Genomic DNA, 18195 nt, shown 5'->3' on the forward strand with positions numbered 1-18195 from the left:
CTAACTGTGGACATTTGCATATGAAAATCAGAAATCTAAGCAGCTGAAAATAAATAAAACTAACAGTTGTTGATAAAGGGTGCCCCCTTAAATATAATAATTCCAGTAATCTGCCAGAGACTCCGGTTAAATCACACGTCTTTCAGTTAAATTGTGAGATGACACCCTTCTCCTCCTGCTGGATCATTTGTCGTCAAATGATGCATGATGAAAACCTTAAGCTGAGGACACACAGTGATCGGTAAAACACTGTCGGCTGAGAGAGAGCGACGCCTCCCAACCAAGCGCAAAGTGCGGCTCACACTGCTCCATTAGGCCTCTGTGTCGTTAAATAGAAGTGTATAATAACAGTTTTCTAAAAATGCCATAGATGTAAATGTACTTAGCATTTTTTTTTTTTACTTTATATGTTCGTATTGTTTATGTAAGTGGGATGTTTAACAAACTTTCTCTCTTTTTACCAGCACTAGTGCAGTGCACGTTTGGGGCGTGGCCGTTCGGAGCGCGTGCAGGTTCAGAACGAGCCGACTGCTTGGAACTCAATATTGCTGCTGCTTGCAGAGTTGTTGGGGGGCGTGCCCATTTGGAGGATATGGCCATTCGGAGCAGGCTGATTGCTTGGCATCGAAAGCGTTGCTTGCAGCATTGTCGAAAACCGCTCATCACTTGTTGACTCTAGAGAAGTGAAGAGGAGTTTGGTTGTAACGTTAGGATATCAAGTACAAATGCTTGGATCGGCTCAGACACACACAAGTTTCATTCCCATCCAGAGCCCGTGATTGTTTTTTAAGAAATCTTGTGAGCCATTGTTTAGCTTACTGCTTTTCCTCTCATTAATGATGCATTATCTCACCCACTCAAAACCCATCAATCAAAAATGTTTATGATCCGGCTCGCCCAATCTGTGGATTAACCGTGTGCCTGCTGTTATAACTGCAATCCGCACCTCACTAACACCCAGCACCCAGCAGCAAAAGTGAACTGCTGTGGACAACATGCTCAACTCAGTCCGCAGAACCCTGAAGCCCTGTCCCCCCCACTGCTGCACAGAGCGCCGTTCGCTAGTTTATTAAAAGTTTATTAATATTGAACGTGTCGTATCTCCGGATTGCACCAAATTCAACACTGCACAACCTTGGGTTCCCAGCAATACACCCGCCAAGCGTGAAGTAGATCGGATGAACGATTCTTGGGAAATGCAAAGGACACACATACGTACATAGAGACAGATTCCTTGCTTTATAGTTAGATGTTGCGCACAAGTTGGACTCAATATACAGTTTATTTAATTGAATAGAAATTCAGTTATTGGTGGTTAAGGGGTTTGCAGACACCAGATATTTTCATTATCTCTTCAGTAATCTCTTGCAGTTTGATTCATTTAGAGAAAAAGCCCAGAAAATATGACAGATGACTACATTCTCTACTCTCCTAGCAGGCACTGGTTTGTGCCTATGGAGACTTTAAACTTACTATCGATCGGCCCATCACAGTTAGCACACTGTCTTCTTTCACTTTTGTTTAGCCTCCTTGTTTTTGCACCATCATCTGAATCTGAAATCGTTCTTTTTGGTGCAAAAGTAAAATTGCGATAGTCACAATAAACGCCGATGGTATGCTGTCTCATATAGATTGGCATCTAACAACCACTTGCTGATTCATAATGCGAGACTTCTGAATGAAATTAGTCTCTACGTATAGTATGAACTGTACAATTATTCGGTATTTTCATCAAAATTGCATTCCTGACAGGGTGTAAAAAGCTCATTAACCACATGTATACAGTGTAATAGGACACTTAAACTCTCCGTAATAAGAGGGAAATATATTCAAGCGTACTTGATGTGGAATCCAATCAAAATGTCTCATTAGAATGATTTCAGTTTAATGGCTTCCCATAGAAATTGATCAATTAAACACTGTCATCAAACAAACTGTGTCACATCCATCACGCCGGGCCGATATCCAATTTTGAATAAGTAGTGACCCGGCGTATCAGCAAACCAATTAATCAGCGTAACCCAACGAGGTGGCGTTCCTTTCGCGAGGGGTTCAGACGACTAGTCCATTCGGTGGCTCGCGGCTGAATGAAGAGGTGACGCCGAGGCTATTATAATGTAATTATGATGCCAGCTTCCATTGAGAGTGAAGTGCGGAAGTTGCGCGGGACCTCCCCCTCCGGCCAACGGCGAGTCCCGCCACTTGTCGGTAAGTGATCCGCACCTGTCCGACACGAGTCCTCGCTCTGTACCTCTAAAACCACCTTTCCCCCCCTCCTCCTTGCTCAACATCGGTCCCAAGGGTCCGAGCTCTCATCCAATCACACAGCGCATAAATCCATAACTTGGGCTCTCCCCTCGGCCCCCAGGAAAACACAATAAACTGCGCTCATCTTTTATGCATGATTTTTCTCTGTCTCTGTAGCTAGCTTCGCTCTCGGTGCATATCAATCATCGCGGGGACGCTGCGGGGCAGGGGAAGACAGAGACGGAGAGAAAAGAGCGATGGCGGGCGGGAAATATACACGGTTGCACAACAAGGCAAAATGAAGAGTCCTGCTTTCTTTATCCACTGACTTGGATTTCTATTTCAATTTCGCCTGCCCCCTTCCAACCTCTCTTCCCTCCACCTCCCCTCTTCTCTGCCCCCTCCACCTCCTCAGGTCTCCCTTTCGCAAAGAAAACACACGTTAGCGGTATGAAAACTGACCGGCTCACCTCTCGCTGTGCATCTATAGCTGCGAGTTAACAGACACATGTTGGTGTTTTTTAAGAGACACCTTTTCCCTCGGGGAGAATTGGGGGTGTTGAGGGCATTGTTCTGCCCTCCCACACACTACACATCGGGCCTCATTGGCATGCTAACATATTCACAGACAGCCCGACCACAGCTGGCTCAGCGCGGGAGAGGCCAGCGGTTGGGCTTAACATGAAACCGGACGGCAGAAAAAAAGAAAGGACTCCCTGGAGCGCCGGAGCATTACTGGGTTTGGGGGTTCAATAATAATAATCATTTTATTTATAGAGCACTTTATTTTTTTTTCCACACAAAGTGTTTTTTTCCAGCGGGAGGACGATAACACAAAACGACAGGACATAAGCAGAATGAATTAAACTAAGCAGCTAATGTTAATACAACGTACTGTAGTAGGAGAATAACAATGAGAGATGCAAACTTACAGTAAATTAATAAATCATACATAACGGAGAGAGATTGGTTGTGAAGAAAGTCACTGTAAGAAAGAAAGAAAAGCAAAGAAGTAAATGAAATAGCAGTGAGTCTGAATCCTTTTGAATCTCTTTTTGAATAATTTAGTGTTTAGCTTTCAACATTTATAAGCAAATGAAGTCATGAATAACTAAAACTCAGAGATTATCTGAGATCATATTTTGTTACCTGAGACGCAGAAGAAAGAAACATCGCAGTTTGGAGTCAACAAAGTACTGAAAGGATTAATCGATTGGTTAATTGAAAGAAAATTTTGATAAACTATTAATGATTTAGGTAAGTTATGAAGCAAAATGGCAAAAAACTTTTCAAAGGTGAGGCCAATCTCTCTGTAATATTATTGTAAACTGAGTGTTTTGGGGGTTTTTGGTCTGTTGGTTCTGTCACCTTGGGGGGTCACAGAACATGTGATGGGCATTTGTCAGTACTTTCTCACATTTGTTTTTGTCTAAATCAGAAAAATAATCCACAAATGAATCAATCATTTTAAAAAATTTTAACTGCAGCCCTCATTTTTTACCTGCAGCTACTTATTTCTGCACGCACTATTTTTCACATGCAACTTTTCTCCAAATACTGGAAGTCCAAATCCAGAGCGTACGGCTGTACAATTAATCAAATTTAAATTTCAGTTATGATTTTGGCTTCCGACGATTATGAAAAGAAAATAATCGACTAGGGCTTTCATCAATTAAAATATTTAAATTTGATTAATTGATGATTGTCCACAGTTAATCGTGATTAAACACACATTTTTTACCTGTTCAAAATGTACCTTAAAGGGAGGTTTGTCAAGTATTTAATACTCTTATCAGCATGGGAGTGGACAAATATGCTGCTTTATGCAAATATATGTATATATTTATTACTGGAAATCAATTAACAACACAAAACAATGACACATATTGTCCAGAAACCCTCACAGGTACTGCATTTAGCATAAAAAATATGCTCAAATCATTACATGACAAACTGCAGCCCAACAGACAACAACAGCTGTCAGTGTGCTGACTTGACTATGACTTGCCCCTAACTGCATGTGATATCATAAAGTGTCTGTAAAGGGGAGACTCGTGGGTACCCATAGAACCCATTTTCATTCACATATCTTGAGGTCAGAGGTCAAATAATCTTGATTATGATTTTTGCCATAATGGAGCAGCCCTACCAGAGTGTTACGTGCTTTAAATTGAACCGTTGGAATGAATTCAGACTACTAAATTTGACGTCATCGCTTTACTATAGCACACTCCCCACTCTGTCAGTCTACTTAAACCATGGCAACCATAGAGCGCTGTTACAAAGTGGTGTTTAATGTCTATTTATAAGGAGATTCAGTTGGAGATTTGAACTAACAAACAAACAAATCCAGGTATTTTACCAAACCTGGGACCAAAAGAAGGAATCACAACTCCACCCTGATCACGAGCGTGATTAACCTGATAGAACAATCTTAGAAACCTCATTTGATGCCTATGTATAATAAACACCATTGTAGAATTTGATATGTAAGAACTGTTCTGTGACATTAGTACCACACGCAGAGCTATTATTCCCCTCATAGCTAATTCTTGACAAGTGGTTTGGACGGAAGGTCTTTTACAAGAGAAGTTGTGCTTTGAATAGCCACCCCGAGCACAAAGGTGTTCATTATTCCGATCCACACCCCCGCAGGCCAATCCATCACAATCAATCAGTCAATCAAATGCTCTTTTCCTGATGCTTTTAACCGAACCATTTGTCACCCTTCACCCGCAGTTTCACAGCGCCGGTGCGCAGCAGGAATGCAAATACAAAACAATTCTTTATTTTTTTTTTCGTGGGTTATAATGGAATAGTCTGAGGATAAGGTGTTTAAAAGCCTCGATGTAGCTGCGGCAAGTGTGTTCCCAGGTACGTGAGGGGCTGAGCGGCGGCCACGGGGAGGCTGAGATTACAGAGTAAAGCCCTCCTCCTCGTCCCTCAAGTAATAAAAGCGAAATGAGACTGACATTTCACTCTGGATGACACACACACTCTCACATGCACACACACTCCGTGAGCTGAGAGGACAAACACGAAGACACAAAGCAGGAAATGGCATGTGCATACCCACACAAACACACACAAATAGGCAACATCCCATAAAGAGAGACAGGAGTTCAGAGAGTGACAAAGATACAAGAGAGACTGTACAGAGGATGGGAATTCAAAATTGCGATTGTTTCCTAAACTTTGAAAACATTTCTTGTTGCTTTGGTAAACACATAGGGATGGGAACTGATACAATTTCATCAATACCGATTCCTTTAACCGATCCCATTATTTATTGATCCATTTATCGATTCTTGATTAATTGTTGGGTGGAAAAAGAGCACATAAAGGCAAGGATCAAGACCAACTTTTTTCATCACTGTCACCGAAAAATTTATTTCAACCCATCCTGAAGTCAGCGTAAAATATCAAAATTCATTAGTCTTCCTTTTACTTTGTTACTGTCATCTATAGAGGTTATTTGATGATAACAATTTACATTCTGATTACATTAGTAAAGTATTTATTATCAGTATTTATTAGTGACATGCTTTTGAGTGTTTGTTCTCTCTACTTCGTGGCTCCGGTCCCAAACTAACGGAAACATAATACAGCGCTTGTATGTCGTTACGTCATTGTTCATGCACAACTGAAAGCATCGATAAGTGGGAATGATAGTCACGGAGGAATGTGATTCCAAGGAGTCGGAAAACTAGGAACTGTTCCTCAACGGGAACCGATTCTCGACTCCCATTCTCGACGTCATTTTGTGCAAAAAGTTGTGTTTTGACTTTAATCGCATTTTTAAATCCAACACATAAAGGCTTTACTGTCAGGGTCAGCTGACTTCCTGCCTCGCACAAGGGGGGGAAAAAAAGCTCTAACACCCAAATTCATCCTGCCAATGAGTTCAACTGCCAAACGTTAGGTCACAAACAACCCCCTCTCGTTTGAACAGCGGGACCCAGTCATGCCAACTTTCCATCACTATTCAACAAATGTGTGCTCCATTGATATTTACTGAATAACTTCTTTTCTGCTAACATTAAAAATTCCATGATATTTCTCCATTTCCATTCACCCCTTTCAAATTCAATATTTTATATATAAAAAAAAAAAAAAATGTCTGGAGGGAAACCCGAGCAGAGACCGACAGACAAAGACAGAACGGGGGAAAGCGAGGAAGCAGATAGAGAAAGAGTTATTAAGCGCATATTAATGTTTGCTCTCCTCCTCCATGGCTTTCTCTCCTGAGATGTGCCCGTCGCTACTTTAAGCATGAATACTTAATCACACACCAAACACTGTCTAATTCCTCTCCCCAGAATGCGAGGAACAAGACCGAGCCGGAGCGACAGAGCCAGAGAGAAAAGTATGAAAAAAAAAAGAAGAAGAAGATTGAAATGTCACAGAGGCAGTGCTGGGATACTAATAAAGCTATGCAAATAGCAATTAGCTGAACCAATAACCTCTGAGTCAATACCGAGCCACCCAAATGGGAATATCCCAGCGCCAGGCTCACGGGTTCAAAGGTCACGCTGTGATTGGAGGTCACAGCCCAAGACGATAAGTGACGCATTTCACATGAAAAGGTTGTAATTGTGGTCAAGAAAAAGAGGCACTAATGTTTGCACGAACAAAGACACTTAAGGACCTTTAAGTGCAGTTCCAAATCCATACCTTTAAGACTGTGAAGAAGCAAAATAATGAACCATTTTGATGAATGGGTTTTTACAATCAAGATTTACTGTAGTTTCTCCCAGATTTTTATTCTTATTTTTAACTTTTCAAAGACATCAGGGATGGAAAAAACATAAAAGCGCCAAGAAAAAGCTTTACACTAATACTTTTACTGCTACTCTGGAGATCAAATTAGCATAGGCAATTAGCAGGAAAACAACTCCGGCAGTTTTCTCTGAGTTTATGAACATGGGTGGCGCGTGTGCGTGTGTGCGTGTTCTGTGAAAACATGGTTTGACAATCAGGGACTGACAGGTGCAGCGTTCGCACTCTTCCTCCGTGAAACATGCCTTCACAGCGTGAGATAAACAAAGTGGAAAAAATCACTGTGCAACTTTGTGTGCGTGACAAAACGTATAAATTCCACTCACTCGATGAAAGTATGTCTCGATTTCACACCCTTTTTCCCCCTCAACACTATAGATGCATTCAGAGCAGACACACATTCTGAGTGTGTGTGTGTGTGTGTGTGTGGGGCGTTCGCCCGCGGGGTAGTGCTGCTCCGCTCGGCTGAGGTCAAGATCCGTTCCCACTCGGAGAAAGCTGAAATGTTAAAATGACGAGTGTGTTTTTGTCTGACTACATAAATATAGAAATGCGGAGAAAAACATTGAAAGGTAAACATTGCAGAGCACGAAGTCTCTGCAAAACACTCTATTCTACTCTATTTGTTTTCTACCACAACTCTACGCTACACCAAAACAGGTTTAAGGTGGACTTAATCAGTGGTTCCCAAAACAAGTTAAGGTGGACTAAATAAGGAGTTCCCAAAATAGGTTTGAGGTGGAGTAAACCAGTAATTAACCTTTTCTAGGTTCTACCTTTTAGGGGGGTACAGGGGGTCTTTAAGGGGAGATAACAGGTCAACAGTAGATGTCACATAGAAGTGGTGTACATCATCTGAAAGCTGGGAACCTGAAGATTAATTTGAGATGCAGCTCATGCAGAAATAACAAAATACTTGATTAATTGATTAATTAAAAGAAATTGTGAAAGTGTATACGAGCTAAGAACATTATTATTTTGTCTTGATACCATTTGTTACACAGATTTGGTGCTAAATTTAACAATTTTTACCACTTGAGATAATGAAAAAATTATAAATAATCCTTCCAAAATACCACATTAAGACACCAAGACCTTGAGGAACACCATAGAAAAAGTCATGCTGTGATTTGGGATCAGAAACTTTTGACATTTGGAGATTTGCATGTCTGTAAAGGGGAGACTCGTGGGTACCCATAGAACCCATTTTCATTCAATTATCTTGAGGTCAGAGGTCAACGGACCCCTTTGAAAAGCGTAAGTTTTGAGTGTTATTTAGCCTCCTTCCTGACATGACATGGTTGGAACCAATGGATTCTTTAGGATTTTATAGTTTCATATGATACCAGTATCTTCACTCTAGCTCTAAAACTGAGCCTGCTGCAACCTCTGAAAAAGTTAAAACTGGCCGCCGGGACCCTCAAGGAGTGGAAGAGTTTAAGGCAGACTTTATTTGTGTTTTCCAAAACCACTTTAAGGTGGACTAAATCTGTGGCCCCCGACAAATTTAAGGTGGACAAAACTCGTAGTTTTCGTCGGACTAAATCAGTGATTTCCAGATTAATCAGAGGAGTTGAGATGATTATGATTATTTGCTTTTTGTTCTTGTGAAATACTGAATCTCTTTACCTCTATAGGCCTCTATTGATGATTTTAATAGAACAAACTGAGAAGGGAAAATGTGGTTGAAAGAAGCGGTCATGAATGGACTTTGCTTTGCAAACTAAAGAGGTTAGGACCCACTGGACCAGATCTCTGTTATAATGACCTATAGAATCAATTATTCAAGTACGTATCAACCTCAATCTTAAACCGTTTAGTATTGTTTCGGGCTCTCTAATTTGACTCAAACATATGTACAAAAAAGGACGCACACATAAAAATTTAACAAAGCAGCGCTGAGCTGTCACCGGCAGTATAAAAGTGTAAAAATAGAGGCGTTAAAAAAAAAAAAAAAAAAAAAACCTCCTCAGTCATCTATTGTGAGAATCAATCTTATTAAATCACACCCTGCGGAGACAGAGAGGGAGAAATTACTTGCTTGCTCTTCATTTGTCTTGAGCCTTTTAATCTGTGAGAGAGCCGAAATGACCTATGTTAGACACACACGCACGCACGCACACACACACCAGCCACTTTTGATGTGCCGTTAGTCCGGGGTGCGTAGCAATCAGGAGCAGCATGTAGCCCGAGGCTAGCAAGACACCATAAGATCCGCTGCAGAGGAAAAAGGCAGAGAGATGCAGAGGTAAGTGAATATGTGTCGATGGGTGATTTTTGAGGAAAGCTTCTAAGTGTTTACAGAAAGCAGAGCGGATATAAAAGCAGAACGTGGGAGTTTGTCCCTCAGTGGATTTCTGGAATGTGCTGTAATATTTTCATTTTATCTGCTTCAGAGAGGAAAGACGAGCTTTCAACCCTCCGTGCTGCTGATGGGCTGTTTGGTCTCTTTAAACTGTGTGAAAGAATCTTCAGTGCGCAGCTTTGAGTTTCTTTATGTACTTTATCTCGCGTGCCTATATGTTTAGGCCTGTGAACATGTGGATGCGTGTATTTGGCATGTCCTTTATGTCTCTGTGCGTACGTTTCTTTACATCTTCTAACGTATGTGTGTGTGTGTTTCTAGCCCCAATCTCGTCTCTCTCTAAGCAGGTCTGGCTGTGACACAGTTGCCACTAATTACAGATCAGGCAGATTAAAACCTGAAGAGGAACGGGCCAATCAAAATCTCCCCTGGAACTCTTCTTCCACGCGTTGCCTTCTCTCTATCTCTTTTATTTCGCTGTTCATCACCTTGTCATTACCTCTTGCCCCGTCTTAAACCTCTCTCGTGCATCCCCATTGACTTTTAAGTATTTTAACCCCCGAGAGGGAAAAACGACATCCTCCCTAACGAGGTGAGAGTAAACACGGCATCCCCTTATGAATGATGCAAGAAACTCAAAATGGTGGAAAATCCAATGTGGCTCACACTGATAGGGGAAACAGAATAGCAACTGGTGATGCAGCAGAACTTGTTAAAGGGATAGTTTGGGTGGTTTTGAAGTGGGGTTGTAGGGAGGTACTTATCCGTAGTCAGTGTATTACCTACAGTAGATGGAATTTGGAGAAGCAGACAGGAGTACCAGCACCGGAGCAAAGCAATGTACTGCTGTGGACGGAGGCTTTTGACACCTAAAAAAATAAACACTACACTATAATTAGAATATTTTCTCCACTTTACCTCGCCGTCAGACAGCCCTTTCCAACAGGAAACTGAAGCAGTTGTATCCATTGACGCTCTTGCTAAAGCCACCAGACTCCATTGAGAAAAACAGTAATTTTACCTCGCAAAACCAACACATTTTCACTTCCAACTCGTCAAATACCGCCGCTTGGTCATTGCCCAACGACATTGGGGACCAACGCACGGGGTACCCCTCTTGCGTTACTTTTGGACGGACCGGGGACGGTATGTCAATATACGCTCGTTATATGCATATAATCCTTTCAAAACAAACTTCCGTTTTCACAGGAAGTCAGGTTTAGGCCACACAACCACTTAGTTAGGGTTAGGAAACGGTCGTGGTTGACGTTAACTTCACTGACCAGTTACTCACGTAACTCACAGGACTGAAGATACCGACAAAACTAAAGACTGACGTGACACAAATTAAGTCAACGTTACTTTTAGTTTCACACGGTCTCCTGGTTGAAAGTCTTGGACTCTCGTGCTATTAATACTACGTCACTTGCTCCGACCGTCGAATAACGCCACGGTTGGGTTTCCATTGGCGTTAGTTGAAAGCCCAGTTCGTCACATACTGTTGCTAAAGGGCGCCTCCGTGCGTCGGTTTTACGATGATGAGGGGCGCTGACCAAACGGTGGTTTTTGACGACTTGTTAGTGAGAACGGGTTGCGCAAAACACAGGGGGTTCCGGTGTTATTGCGTGACTTTGGTGAATCTGAACCAACCCTTTAAAACACCTAAGTCAACACAAACTATCAAATAGATTGAGTCAGCAGTAGACCAGCAACTCCCACATTCTGGGAGGTAAAATAACTGTTTTTGTCAATGGAGTCTGGTGGCTTTGAAGAGAGCATAGATAACAGCTTCAGTTCCCTGTCAGAAAGGGCTGTCTGACGGCAAGGTAGAGCGGCAAAAATATTCTCAATATAGAGAACACTTAAATGTTTTTTTTATGTGTAGAATACATTCTGCTGCCATTTTCTCCAAACTTGGGGCGTGTTGACCGTCATCTACCGTAGGTAATACACCGACTATGAATGAGTACTTCATACAACCAATTATCCCTTTAAACCTTTGACTGTTTTGCTTGGTTTCCACTCCCTTTATTTACAGCCTCATGCTGTAGACATTAAATATGTTAAATTGTTATTTTCAGGATACGGTAGGCCACCCGGAAATGCTGTCATTTGGGATTGTTTCCCCACCCCAGGGATGCAAACCAGTACCGGGCCATGAGGAAACAAATAATCTAATGATATAATGAGATTGATTTGTCAATACTGTGTTTTTCTTTGTCTTGTTTCCATTTGTAATAAACATGTTTTGAGTGTTGGCACTACAGGAAATGTAACGTTGCCATAGAATCAAGAAGTTAGCTGTGGGCTCCTTTTTGGGGGGGCATATTTCGCTCCCGTCAGTTCCTGTTTGCACCGTAACCATAGACGTACAGAAAACAATTACTGGATTACTTACAAAGAAAACATCTAAACATGGTGATTATGGGGCAAGATCTGAAGTTATGAGAGGCGTTTATGTTTTGACGTTTATGTGTTTCAGTTCGACAGAGCAATGACTCAGACGAGGGGGGGATTTTTAACGCAAAATATGCCTGTAAGGGTTAATGGCCACACCAATGAATCAACAATAATCCACAATAACAAAAGAGATTGAGCACAAAAACAATCCCGAGCAGGAAAGAGAGAGAGGGAGAGAGAGAGAGAGAGGAGACAGTGTGGCGGCTGCTTGGCGATGTCAAGTCTGGGGATATGAGTGGAGCAAATGAGGATGAACCAGTCACTGCTGCAGACAGGCAGCTGAATAGACGAAAAGAATGGAGAGACAGGATGGGAGGGCGGGAGGGAGGGGAGGATTGGGAGAGAGTGCTATTGTGAGCACCTACAAGTGATGGCAGAATCTGGGTGCTGGGTGTCACTTTGGAACAATCAGAACTGACGTCCCAGGTGGTGTGCGACGGGGAGAGGGGAATTCGCCTTCCAGGGCTGCAGCATTTTTCCATCCTAATCATACTTGGGAATAAATACTGTTCCAAAAACCAGCCAAGGCATGGCATCAACACCAAAACAAGCCCAAATGATGAGAGTTAAAGGAATATGACACGTTTTTTTTTGTTGTTCTTTTCGAGGAATTGAAGGAGAAGGACGCTGGCGACTCTGTGAGGCTGTTCTTAGGCACAGCGGTGCTTTGAACTAACATCAACATGGATGTTAGACAGATACAATGCTTACCATGTTGACCATCTCAGTTTAGTGTGTTAGCATGTTAACATGTGCTTATTAGCAATAAACACGGAGAGCTGAGGCTGATGGGAATGTTTCAGTTTTGCAGGTTTTTTGGTCATAAACCAAAGGTTTGGAAAAAAGTAAACTTGACTTTTTAACATATTAACATTATATAACTGAGACCTTGTTGAACTTCTCCCATGTGCCAAGCGTGTAAAAGAACTACGGTGACCGATACGACAACGTATGTAGATATGAAGGACTCATTGTGAGGTAACGAAAGCACAACAATTCTTATTTTCAGATGATCATACGCTAAAGAAAACATACTTATTAATATATATTCCATTTCTGCCAGTAGTTCCCCCACTAAATATTACACACTGTTTCTTTAATAGGTTCATTTTGTGTTTAAACTGCAGTGTTGTAATCTATCTTCATACATAGAGAATGAAGGCTTCTGTAATATGGTGAATACAATGGAGCATCATCTGTATACTGTAATATGACAAAAAATTGAAATATATTGCCTTGCTTACAGTATCATTATATATGGCATTATATTGAATCGTAACCCCTGTATTATGATATGTAGCCAGATTCTTGCCAATACACAGCCCTAAGAGCTAGTCATGAAAAATACAGTACCTGAACTGGCGGTACATCACTTATATAAACACTTCCATAACCACATGATAACAGAAACAATACACCGCAATACAGCAACAATGGTTACGGTTAAGCATCTAAAAGTACTTGAGATCATCATCATTGTTATGAAAACCCAACACTAACTACATCGTTAAATGAAAGACACACTACTTCCTACACTGGTGCTGGGTGGGAACTGCGTACTGCAGAATAGTCCAATATGAATATTATTCCTCAGGAGAGTGGGATGTCTTTTTTTTTTTTTTTTTTTTACTGTATATAGTCGTGAGCAATTTGACTTTTTGTTTTTGGCAGTGAGCAATTTGTAAAAAAGCTCCCAGTGCTGAAAGGAAGCTCCATCATTAAGAACAGTTTAAGTGAAGTGGACACGCGGCACTGACAACTGGTAATGACCGTTCATTAATCTATTGGCCACAACAAGCCTTGATGTACTGACGTCACACTGGAGATAAGGTGTGCAGCCTTTTGTTTAATTGTTACACTTTTTTCTCCAGTGTGGGAAGACACTTGGATAATTGCATTTGTTTTACCAACATTTGTCTTTTTACTTATTTTGATTTTTAAGCCTTGTATCTCAAATATTTTAGAGATATTCTGATTTTATTTACCCCAAATATTAAGCTTGGATTTAATGGCACTGCTTAGATTCACCCTGGAGAAAGCAGGACATATAGCAGCCAATAGCGGCTATATAACCATTAGCATAGTAATGCTTTCAACTTCATGCTGAGCTTTTTCCCAGGTTCCATTCTGAGAGTCTCCAGGTTTAATTTGGGAGCCTTTCAGGTGTTCAGCCACATATTAATCAGCAGCACAGACATATTTAGCTCTAAACAGTCTCCTTTCACCCATCAACATCACTTTGTATGCCAGGAACGTAACGCCTGGTGGTTCAAAACACTATGTAAGATAGTTAGTCTGTCTGTCAGAATATCTGCCATGAAATTTGGAGAGCAGATTGGCCTTGGGCGAAGGAACTGTCGATTAGATTTCGGTGGTGATCCGGATCTGGGGTTTCTGCTGTTCCACAATTATTGTTTTTATCTTTAATCATGGAGCCTCTGGAGATAGAGGCTTGATTTAAAATCCTAAAAGTACATTTTCAAGGTTAGGGAATCAATTTGACTTAAAACATCAGTGAAGGGAATTAACAGCCTGTTAAAGAATTGATCAATGTTGGCAGCAGTTCACACTTACCCTTCACTTTTTTGCATTATATTTAAATGTGTATTTGACCCTTTCCAAGCTCACTCACTTCGAAAAACATGAATCTGCCCGCACCAGCCACATTGGCTTAGTACTTTATTATCAAAATGTCAATTTAAACGCCATTTAATGAAATACGCTAAAACGTTTTTATCATTTCTGTCTGTCCTACTTAGTTTGGAATCTAGTAGCTTACAGACACTTAACCTAGTTTATACTGAGGTGCTAGGATGGAGTGCCATAGCCAATATTCATCTTAGCATACATGAATGATAATGTCAATACTTGGTTTCCATTAAAATGTTGCACAAGTTTTTAGCACATGGATGAAAATTTGGTAAAACTAAATGAGAATCTGTGCGTGTTTCAGTCAACTATCTTTATGCAAACATATTCAAGAGGATGTTACAAGATGATGAGGTATTTTTATCAGAGAGGGGAATGACATGCAACAAGGCAACCCTGACTCCTATAAAAATGACATTCCCATACATCTAAACTGTATTCTCAATTAATTAATTAATTTTTAGGAGGATTTTTAGTCTCATTCTGGACTCAAACAGGGGATGTGGCAGTCATAACCACAACCCCGACCCCGTTGCTCCTTTTAGTCTTTATTGTTTAGTCTTTTTGAAAAGATGAAAAGACTTGAAAAAACTGAAAGAATGAGAAGCAGGTACGGCGATGCCAAGTTGTATTAGAAAAAAGTCTTAATCACAACTTCTCTTTTGTTAATATGCCAACTCTCTCACCTCAGCCAAATTTCACAAAAAAGGAAAAGACAATGTGCACTGCTGGTGGAAAAGAATCATTAACTGACAACAGGGCTGTAGTCAAGTCCAACTTAATCAAGTCCAAGTCAAGTCCAAGACCAGGTCAAGTCGAGTCCGAGTCGAATCCAAGTCCAAAGGCAGATGAGACCAAGTCAAGACCAAGTCCAAAGGCAGACGAGACCAAGTCAAGACCGAGTTCAGAGCAAATTCAAGTTCAAGTTCAAGACCATAATAGTGTCTTTCCAATGCTCTCCTGCAAACCATAATAACAGCTTATGTCGGTTAATGCAGGCAAAATGTATATTAGATAACAGGCTAGTTGTAATGAAGATATAAACAGCAAATGTAGTGAAGTTAAAAGTAGATTACTTGCCCATAAAGTGTACTCATTTGCATTATGTTGTTACATTATTATTTTAACACAAACCATGATTTTTTTTATAACCTTTATCGAGTAGTTTTGTTGCCTAAACCTAACCAATAAATTCACAACATTAACGATGTGGCATTGTGCGTTTCTGCAAGCGTGATACGAGGCTGATATGAAACATATTTAGGGCTGTCGTTGACCAAAGAAATTCTTAAGACAACTAACCCTCATATGATTTTGTCACTACAAAAGCGCCACATTAAATCTGGTGTTCACCGGATGTGTTGATAAGTTTCTTGGAAATAAGTCATTCAGCATGAAGAAAGCATAAAAAACGACTAATAGACTAAAATAATCTTAGTCGACTAAGACCAAAACAACCGAATGGTTGACTAATCGACTAAGAGGGAGCATGCCTAGTATTTATGAAACGTGTTTTTGGTTCAGAAACATCATCATTCAACGTATCCCGTGGTTTGCAGAAATATATAATTCTAACATTTTTTTCCTGGCAACTTGGTTGTTTTCTCCACTGTCTGTCTCTGCCCGCTGAGCAGCCAGGAACAACTTCACCAGTTCTCAATAGCTGAGCCCGAAAACAAGACAATGCCGAGTACAACAAGACGAGAAGTGCAAGACTTCAAAAAAGTGGATCGGACTCGAGTACATACAGCCCTGCCTGACAAGGTAAGTTGACCAATGCCTCAGTCTCATAAAATCCACATACTATATAGGGAGACTAATTAGAAGGGAAACCTGTTATGAACTATTGGACTTTTATTTAAATATAGGGCTTCCAGCTGTGAAGGAGAAATTGTCCCAAAATCCTAGTAAAAACACAATTGCTAGTGTGTCCTAAGAAGAGCTTTTCAATTATTTAGTGCCTATGGAGCAGCTCCAGGATTCCTCTCTACATAACATCATCCACTACAATCTGTCTCTCTGTTGTTCAGCTTGAAGAGAGACTTGTTGAAATTCATACATTAAAACTGAGCTGTGCATATCCCAGAAATGACATGCGAGTCCTCCTTTTTTTAGGGGTTGGATTTACCTCACGCGTGCTAATAAACCACAGTCATCCTGAAATTGTTGCTGCTCATCAGCAAAGCATTACGAGCAGATCAGAGACACAAATCAAAAGAGGGAAAAAAGGAAAGCTAGCCAGCCTCTAATGATGTGTGGATTGTTAAACAGCCGAGTGAGACACCAGGAGGTTTCTCCATGGTGTAAGCCAAGAAAAAAAAAAAAAAAGATTTAGAGAGAAAGAGACAATAAGATGTGAAAGAGGGAAAGAGATTCAGCAGCTTTGGAAAGGAGGGACTGGCAGGCTGACTCAGAGGGGAGAGCAGAGAAGAAGTGTTTTCATCTTCCCTCTCGCCTTTCCATCCTTTTCTATTTCCATCTTGCTACATCTATCACTCTTTTCTCCTCTCTTACTTTCTCCCCGGTATTGTTCTCTCCGTCAAGAGTTGTCATGACAAGGCTGTATATTTCTAATGTTTGACATTTCGCCCCGTGCCGCTCGCCTGAAAGAACACACCGCGATGAATGCTCTGCAATTTTCAAAGGAACATCTTGTTATTAGCCAGTGTTTCCCCATTCTAACACACTCGGCACGGCAGATAAACACTCGCTGCACAAGTGCATCGGCGTACACACTCACGTACGTGCACACGGTGAGCTGCACACAACGGGCGCAGAGGTGCATTTAAAAATGGAAAGATCTATCAGGCTTTTTAACCTTTCATCTCCTCTGTAGAGAAAAGCAGGTTTCCGACTCCCACATCATGTTTACACCCTCAGCCGCATCCTCTCCTCCACCTCCCTCCTCCTCCTCCTCCCTCTGGTTCTCTCTCCATCTCCTCCCTCCTTCCGTGGGATCAAAGTAAGGTAGTGGATTAATAAAGAAGACGTGGGCTCTGGTCTGAATGTGTGTTAATGGAGGCTACAGGCCAATCATAGTGGCGCTCTGACCGTCAGAGGAAGAAATAGGAGGATTAAGATCTATTCCCTCTTTCACCCAATTCTTTGCCATTTCCATTTTCTGATAATCATTTTACTCTCATCTTCCTTTCTTTCTTTGTCCCCTAATTTTCCTTCTCCATCAGCATTATTCCATTTTCTCCAATTTTAGTTTGAGCCGCTTTGGTTTTGACGTCATGGCCAAACAATGACCTCTAGAGCGCTGGATCTCAAAGTTAGGCCCATGGACTGCCAAGGGTCTTACACATAGACTGCATATAAGAAGTGGACTTAGTCACCGTGACGTCACAAATTAGTTTGTGGACTGCTGTTTTGAAGCCTCGAGTTCGGCGTTTTGGCTGTCGCCATCTTGGTTTTTTAAGCGACCAAAGGAAATTTTTAGGCGACCAAAAAGGTTATAATTAACTTAAATTATCTGAAAACACACTGTGAAAGGGTTAAAGTTGCAAGACACCCAAACCGTACAACGCTGTGGTAGCAACCTGTCAATCCCAAGGTAGCCACGCCCTTCAACACACCCTGCTTTATGGTCTATTTGACTCTAAATGGGACCATAATTTACTAAATGAACATCATGCTGTATTGAAGAAGACTTGAAACTAGCGACTAAGACCATAAACTCATGTTTACAATGTTTAATGAGGTAATAAATCAAGTGAAAAGTAGGCCCATTTTCTCATAGACTTCTATACAAT

Source organism: Sebastes fasciatus, chromosome 23 (genome assembly GCF_043250625.1).
Source record: "Sebastes fasciatus isolate fSebFas1 chromosome 23, fSebFas1.pri, whole genome shotgun sequence".
NCBI lineage: Eukaryota > Metazoa > Chordata > Actinopteri > Perciformes > Sebastidae > Sebastes > Sebastes fasciatus.